The sequence below is a fragment of the Nannobrachium achirus genome (genome assembly GCF_963921795.1).
Source record: "Nannobrachium achirus genome assembly, chromosome: 21".
Taxonomy (NCBI): Eukaryota; Metazoa; Chordata; class Actinopteri; order Myctophiformes; family Myctophidae; genus Nannobrachium; species Nannobrachium achirus.
In genome coordinates this window covers 50,948,710-50,957,239 of record NC_137828.1, presented here as the reverse complement: position 1 = coordinate 50,957,239, position 8,530 = coordinate 50,948,710, and positions in this window count along the sequence as shown.

The following is an 8,530-nucleotide window of genomic DNA, read 5'->3' as shown; positions in this document are numbered from 1 at the left end:
AGCCACACTAACAGCTTGTATATCTTATAAAAAAAATAATGGTTACAGTGGTTACGTGACACAGATATTGTGCAAGTGTAGTTGGCACAATGTACCACGCTAGACTTACTTGGTCAGGACCCAGCCATACTCAGGGTCCTGATAAGTAGCTGAGACCGGAATGCATCAGACGTCAGTCACAGTTACCTCGTAGTTGTCTGTAGGGACAGATATGGGAAAAAAACATGGTCAGTGCAGGGTAGCCTAACATACAGATACAGACAGACAAACAATCAATCCCACAATATCTGTGTCATGTAACCACTTTAACCATATTTCTTTTAGACCCTGGCTATTAAATAATAGCAGATATAAAAGCTTGTAGGTCTTCAATTTTTGAAAAATATTTCTTTTAAAGGGGGTCGTTGCCAAAGAAATAATGGATGACAAAAATAGGCTACCACTTAAAGGGAAAGACCACCCATTTTCAATATTGAACTGTGTCATTAATATACCTTGGAGGAGTTGTGTGGAAATAGAAAAAAAAGTTCCCCACCTTCTGTGTTGCCTAGAACTGAAGGATTGATTTTGGGGTTTGTATTGTAAAGTACAACTTGATGACATCACACATTGTAATTTACAATACAAACCCCAAAATCAATCCTCCAGTTCTAGGCAACACAGAAGGGGGGGAACTTTTTTTCTATTTCCACACAACTCCTGTTACTCCTCTAAGGTATATTAATGACATATTTCAATATTGAAAATGGTTGGTCTTCCCCTTTAAGCTCTGTTTCTAAAATAGTGAAAATAGTTGATCTACTATTTGTTTGGGGCCGAGAAACAAGAAATTATTTGGAAAATGTTCACCTATAATCCCAAAATTTGGATGACACGTTTGGATGACTCATGAAAATCAGATTTATCTGCTAAAACAATACAGTCGGGGACAATATGCTGAAGCAACTGTTGAATGAATGCATAAGTGTCATAGATGTGGTTGCCTGATATTGATGTATTGTATTATTTAGATCAAATAAACGGGAATTCCCTAAATTCCAGTACAGGCTTTTGTTGTCTCCTCTTTGCAACACCACAACATTCTATGCTGTACAAGAGTTAAGCTTCAGGTTTTGCAGATCCATTGTTTCATGCGAACAATTTACATTTTAGGCATTTAGCAGCCACTCTTAATCCAGAGGGATTTACAATATCAAGTACATTGAAACTACAATAATATACACACACCTGATTGCAATCAATAGCTTTTGTATAGACTATTGAGGCATCTAAGAGATATAGTAGGCTACATTTCTGACTGAGAAGCAGTGTTCTCTATGGCAGATTCATCAGGTGTCAAGGTTAGCCGAGTCTAAAAGTTACTGTGCTCTTTTGACATCAATACGTGTATTTGGGTACTTAAATCACAGAGATAATAAAATTATAGTGTCTACATTAAAAAGCATGATACGTCTTCCTTTATTTTGTGAACTGGCCTATACCCCTTCAGAATATTGTTCATAGTTTCTTGCAAATGGACACAATTTGGCAGGGATTATGTTATTTTGGTTAAAATGAGTGTTAATACCTCTACTCTAATAGTACTGCTAGTTCAGCAACAGAAGTCTCCATGTCCATCCGGAACAAAACGCATTTTCAGGTCAGGATACCAATTTTATCCAATCAGGAGAGAGAACTCAAACTACTTAAACAAGTGAAATTGAAAACGACAAATTGTTTATAGCAATGAATACAATCACAATATACAGTAGTACTTTGTTTTAACCAAATAATATCACTTGCCCAACCTTTAAATACTCTTAAGATTTCTATAGAGATGTACTTTTTCCAGAATGTAGCAATTATATACAAAAGGAGGATTAATATAAAGTAAGTATAGATATTAGCATGATAAAAGTATAACTCAAGCAACGAGCACAGCTTAAAAACCTCCAGAACCACAAACTCTTTCATGCAGTTTTATTTAAAGAAAAAACACTTCCAAATACAGCAGACACTGCCAGGTAAAGCCCTTAAACACAGGTTGAAGAATCTGTGGAGAGATAACCATCATCAACCCTGAAGTTCATATTCTTTTGAAATCACTTTTATTTTGGGGCAAATCATATCACAGGTGACAAATTCGTCAAAGTTTCAAATATAGATCTGCAAGTTCACAATGCAAGCAGAGAGCTTGTAGCTCTGCCATTTTCAAAGCACGAACATTGTGCAAAAATCATGCTTAAGTGGTAAAACACTTAACCACTGAGAGTTCAGTTTGACTTCAACCACTGTGCATATTGTTAATTTGCATAACAATTTTGACATGCTCTTTGTACATGGTACAAGAAGTTTCAAGAAAAGTTATATGGGTAAAATTACTTGCAGACTACTCCCATTCCAGTTTTTGGACATATCTTCACCGATCCCTATAAAGAACAAAGAATTGCGTTAGGAAATTAAGAATTTATCATGAAGACCATCATTTCATTCATTATCTTAACATACCTTTTTGAACTTGTGAAGCCGAGGACCCAGCTACCATGCTGGTAGCTGGGCTGTTGGTTGAAGTAAGAAGAAGCCTGCCGCCATTTAGAGGGTTCATTTCGATGGGAGGCACTTTGCCATTGTGCTGGATTGGAGTCATAGCTAGGCTGGGGCTGGTGGTCACTTGGCTGCTCAACAGACTGGTAAACAGGCCTCAGAGCATGCTGTGGTTTGGAATGGTATACAGGCTTCTGATGTGGCTGCGGTTTGGAATGGTATAAAGGCTCCTGAGGTGGCTGCGGTTTAGACTGGTAAACAGGCCGCGGATCGGGCTTCTGCGGTTTGGGCTGGTACGGCCTTGGAGGTGGCTGAGGTTGGGGCTGGTACGGCCTTGGAGGTGGCTGAGGTTGGGGCTGGTGGTAAGGCCTCGGAGGTGGCTGAGGTTGGGGCTGATAAGGGGGCCTTGGAGGTGGCTGAGGTTGGGGCTGGTAAGGGGGCCTTAGATGTGGCTGAGATTGGGGCTGGTAAGGGGGCCTCAGAGGTGGCTGAGGTTGGGGCTGGAAAGGGGGCCTTAGATGTGGCTGAGATTGAGGCTGGTAAGGGGGCCTTGGAGGTGGCTGAGATTGGGGCTGGTAAGGTATCGGAGGTGGCTGAGGTTGGGGCTGGTAAGGCATCGGAGATGGCTGAGGTTGGGGCTGGTAAGGGGGCCTCAGAGGTGGCTGAGGTTGGGGCTGGTAAGGGGGCCTCAGAGGTGGCTGAGATTGGGGCTGGTAAGGGGGCCTTAGATGTGGCTGAGATTGGGGCTGGTAAGGCCTTGGAGGTGGCTGAGGTTGGGGCTGGTAAGGCCTTGGAGGTGGCTGAGGTTGGGGCTGGTAAGGCCTCGGAGGTGGCTGAGGTTGGGGCTGGTAAGGCATCGGAGGTGGCTGAGGTTGGGGCTGGTAAGGCCTCGGAGGTGGCTGAGGTTGGGGCTGGTAAGGCCTCGGAGGTGGCTGAGGTTGGGGCTGGTAAGGGGGCCTCAGAGGTGGCTGAGGTTGGGGCTGGTAAGGGGGCCTCAGAGGTGGCTGAGGTTGGGGCTGATAAGGGGGCCTTGGAGGGGACTGAGGTTGGGGCTGGTAAGGCCTCAGAGGTGGCTGAGGTTGGGGCTGATAAGGGGGCCTTGGAGGTGGCTGAGGTTGGGGCTGGTAAGGCCTCAGAGGTGACTGAGGTTGGGGCTGGTAAGGCCTTGGAGGTGGCTGAGGTTGGGGCTGGTAAGGCATCGGAGGTGGCTGAGGTTGGGGCTGGTAAGGGGGTCTCGGAGGTGACTGAGGATGGGGCTTGTAAGGCCTCAGAGGTGGCTGAGGTTGGGGCTGGTAAGGGGGCCTCGGAGGTGGCTGAGGTTGGGGCTGGTAAGGCCTCGGAGGTGGCTGAGGTTGGGGCTGGTAAGGGGGTCTCGGAGGTGGCTGAGGATGGGGCTGGTAAGGGGGTCTCGGAGGTGGCTGAGGATGGGGCTTGTAAGGCCTCAGAGGTGGCTGAGGTTGGGGCTGGTAAGCAGGCCGTTGAGGTAGCTCAACATCCTGTGGTTTGCCAGTATAGGCGAGCACCTGAGGCTGGGACTGGTAACCTCCGCCTGAGGAAATGGGTTTCACGTCAATATTCCACATGCCTTCCTTGCTCTGGTAAACATTCTTCGTGCCGGCAAGCTGGAAACGGGGCGGCTGTTGCTGCTGGTCAGGACTGTTACTGGACACACCACCACCCAGACTAGAGTGAGAAACTGCAGCACCGGAGTTCACAGACGTAAGACCTCCAGACCTGCTAGGGACATTGCTCAAGGAAGTAGAGGAGGACGGCTGCTCTGGCTGATGGCCAGCTTGCTGCCTTTCAGGAGTGGCAGCGATATTCCACATATTTTTCTTGGTCTGGTAAATGTTTTTGGCATCTGTAAGCTGGTAACGAGGCTTTTTGTTACCAATTAAACTTCCAGAGCTGGTAGGGACATTGCTCAAGGAAGTAGAGGGCGCTGGCTGATGGCTGGCTTGCTGCCTTTCAGGAGTGGCAGCGATATCCCACATGCCTTTCTTGGTCTGGTAAATGTTTTTGGCATCTGTAAGCTGGAAACGAGGCGTCTGTTGCTCATAGCTAGGATTGTCACTAGGCTTATTAGGATAACTTCCAGAACCAGCACCACCTGCAGAAAGCAGCTTTTGGTAGTGGCTGTGAAGACCACCAGGTGACACGTAGAATCCACTTGGTCTATGAGCGTTGTAGTTGATTTCTGTGGAGAGTTAATGGTTCAGTCATGTACATCGATTATGGGTTTCCGTCAACCTAGCCGCAAATTGCAACACTAGATATGGTTGAATCTAGAGTTGCAATACCTTTTGCTATCTGATTGTATTACGCTAAGTCAAACTCACCAACAGTGTGGATGTATGGAAAGCTTCAATTATCCTCCATCTCCAAAGTGTTTGTTTCATAAAAATCCACTGTAGACATGTTATGAGCTACTTTCTGTCAAGAAATTTAGTTCAGGTGATTATTTTATTTTTTCTAAGTGTTGGAGTTTGGAAGCGCTCATGGGAAATCACTCAATGGTCCCGTGTACCACCTGGTTCTAAATTGCACATACTGTAATGCAGGAGGCAGCGGGACGTTGCGTTATTGAAGACGAGCGCTTCCAAACTCTTTGCAGATAGAAAGATGATAATTCAAGCTTTCCATACAGCCGCAATGTTGGCGAGTTTTGACGTTGTCTAATACAATCAGATAGCAAAAACTGTTTGGATGCATTGGCTGCCAATGGGAGGTATTGCAACCTATAGATTCAACATATTGAAATCTAGTGTTGCAATTTGCGGCTACCATTAACCATGGCTGTTGTATAGCATACACAGGACTAGCCGCAAGTAATTTATTTTAGATGCCATCTATGTCCTCCATTGACAGGCCATGCATGAAACAGGTCCCATCTGATTGTATAGACCAGGGGAAGGCATAAGTGTGAGAGTATACATTGAATAAATACAGTTTTAATCAATCAATTAAAGTAAGTCCACTCATATTCAAATTACATCCTGCATCTATTTCTACATTCAAACTCCCAACTCTGACCAAGGAGGGAGTCTGGGAGATACAGTAGGTGGATTATGGGTTATTGCTCTGAGTTTAATGAGAAAATATTTATAAAGAAAACATAAGGCTGTCAATCAAAATCAGTTGGAAATATTACTAACTATTTCACTTAAAAAAAGAAAAAAGGCAATTTTATCGTCTAATCAAGCTTTTGGGAACACTTTTTAATTTACTTTATTCAATATTTAGATATTTGATTTAGAAATGTTATCAGACATGTCCCCTTCCTATACAAACCCATTGTAACTTCAAACTCCAATTTAACCATGATAGATTCATCAAAAACTCCCGTTCTTGGTTCTGTGAAAAAGGTAATTGAAAAAACACGGACAGCTCACGTATTAGGAGGAGGACAGTATGAGTCACCAGAACCAAGAATGGGTGTTTTTGATGAATCTATCATGGTTAAAATGGAGTTTGGCCGGGAGCGTGTCTGATAAAATTAATATCAAATATCTAAATACTGAATCAAGCAACTTAAGGTAGGGTAAGTGATTTCATTTAATTCAATTTACAAAATGGGTCAATGTTCTGATGTTACATGGTCGAGTAGGGCCTTACGCGCACCAAGGCCTGCACCCACTTGATCATGATTGGAGGAAGAACCTAATCCTAACTCCTGTCACCTACTGAAAACTGAAACTGAAGTGAAATCACTGAGGCCTACACTACCTTTAAAAACTGTCTGGGGTGTTCCCAAAATATATTTTCAAAGTGAAATATCCCTTTAATGTTGATGTCAAACTGTTACACTGACCATCAAGAATAATAGTACTGTAGAATAATAATACTGTGCAGCAAAAAGAATTGTGTTCAAGGTTTGCCTCCACTCATTTGCAATTACTGAACATCCTGCTGCCTCCTGCATTTGTGCAATTTCAAATCAGTTGATGCACACAGGATGTTGATCGATTTACAAGTGCTTCCAAACTCTGAACACAAAATTAATCCACGGATAATCCCAGCACAGAGTTTGACAAAGAGTCATAACATGACAGTGGATTTTCTTTTTAAAGCAAAGACTTGACAGAGCAAGGATAAACCAAGCTGTCCATCAGTGGAAATATTGAGGAGTTTATTGTCATTAATACAATCAGATATTTCTGTTTCATAAATGGGCTGTCAATGGAGTGTATTGCAATCTAGGTGCACATAACATTGATAGCATCCAAATTGCTTGCGGCCAACACAGGACTACTTACCATTTGGAGATTGTCCAAATGTTCTACATGCCAAATGTGACAGAAAAAGCACACTGGAAAGAGAAAACAGAACAACTTTAAAGTTTGGATAGGAAAAGCACAGGGCAGCTCAGTTCAGATACATGGTCTACTAATAGGATTTAAACCACAAGAAAGCACAATGGCTTGTTTACATTGGGGTGCTTTTGTACTCAATACATAACAAATCCAGCTCAAAGAGAGAACCTCACCTAATACAGACCTCAGGAGTCATATTCTTCAGCTAAAGACCAAATGGCCTCAGCAACATGGCTACAAACAGCCTGCAATCATGCTAAAAGAAAAGCTGATGCATGGTAGTCCATTTCAAAACGTCTGATTAAGCTCAGCTGTCCAATCATTTCCCTCGCTCTGATTACATGAAAGGAATCAGCTGGGAACAGTGGGAACTATCAGCAGAGTCCTGCAGCAGGTATCTGCAGGGGTGTCGCACCAAATTCTGGGCCCTGGGTACTTTAAAGGGGAAGACCACCCATTTTCAATATTGAAATATGTCATTAATATACCGGTACCTTAGAGGAGTTGTGTGGAAATAGAAAAGAAAGTTCCCCCCCCTTCTGTGTTGCCTAGAACTGGAGGATTGATTTTGGGGTTTGTATTGTAAAGTACAACGGTGTGATGTCATCACATTGTACTTTGCAATCAGTGGTGCCCAAACCTTTTCATGTGAAGGACCCCCAAAATGACATGCATTTGGCCACGGAGGCCCATCTCAAAATATTTCGTTCCAGGAACCCCCCCAGAAGCAAAATTTGAGTTACAAATGTTCGCTTAAAAAATACATATATTCAAAGATTTGCACACATTTTCACAACTTTAAAAAAGTAGCAGTGAGCTTGTATATCTGCTATTTTTCAATAGCTAAAGTAACTAGGGCCCCTCCACCTTGGGCCCTAGTAACTCAGTCAGTCCCACTCCCCCCCCCCCCCCCCCCCCCCCCCCCCTTGACACCCCTGTCTCGCTGTCTAGTGTGATTTTAGGTCTTAGAATGGCTATTCAGAAATAGCAGATCTACAGTATAAGCTCATAGCATGTCACGACATGCTGTCCATTTAAGAAAAATTGTGCAAATCTTTGAATATATAATATACCGGTATATTTTAAGCAAACATTCTGGGGTCCCTGGAACAAAATATTTTGGGATGCGGTTCCGTGGCCAAATGCATAACATTTTGGGGGTCCTTGACATTAAAAGGTTTGAAAACCACTGATATTTTAAGCAACATTGTTTTAAAGAAACTGTTAGGATTTAGAAGACATTTGTAGAATTGGCCTCAATACAATGAAGATGTTCAGATGTCAAACCCCACTGCCCTTTAATTAAAGCATTATAGTTTGTGTTTGTAGAGCAGAATAAGATTAGTTCTTCTTTGCAGTTTGTGCAGTTTATGATGTAAGCAATGTTACTCCTGCAATCCAGCTTTTAGATCACAGTAAAATCCTCAGTGTTTATTTAACAAATGGATAAATGAACAATGAGGATTATACTGTGTGTCGAGGCCTATGACACAATTCCTGCAGTAGGCCTTTTAAACAACTCAATCATAGTGAGGCTTGGATTTAGTGAGAAGAATGTAACCAAGCAAGTATATTGTTTAAGCCAGGGAATGTTTTGCAGAGTTGTCTCTTGCATCATTCAAACCAGTTACATACCACAGTATAAAACGTATCTCCCTCATAATATAAAGTATGTCTTCAAATAAGTCCTACTG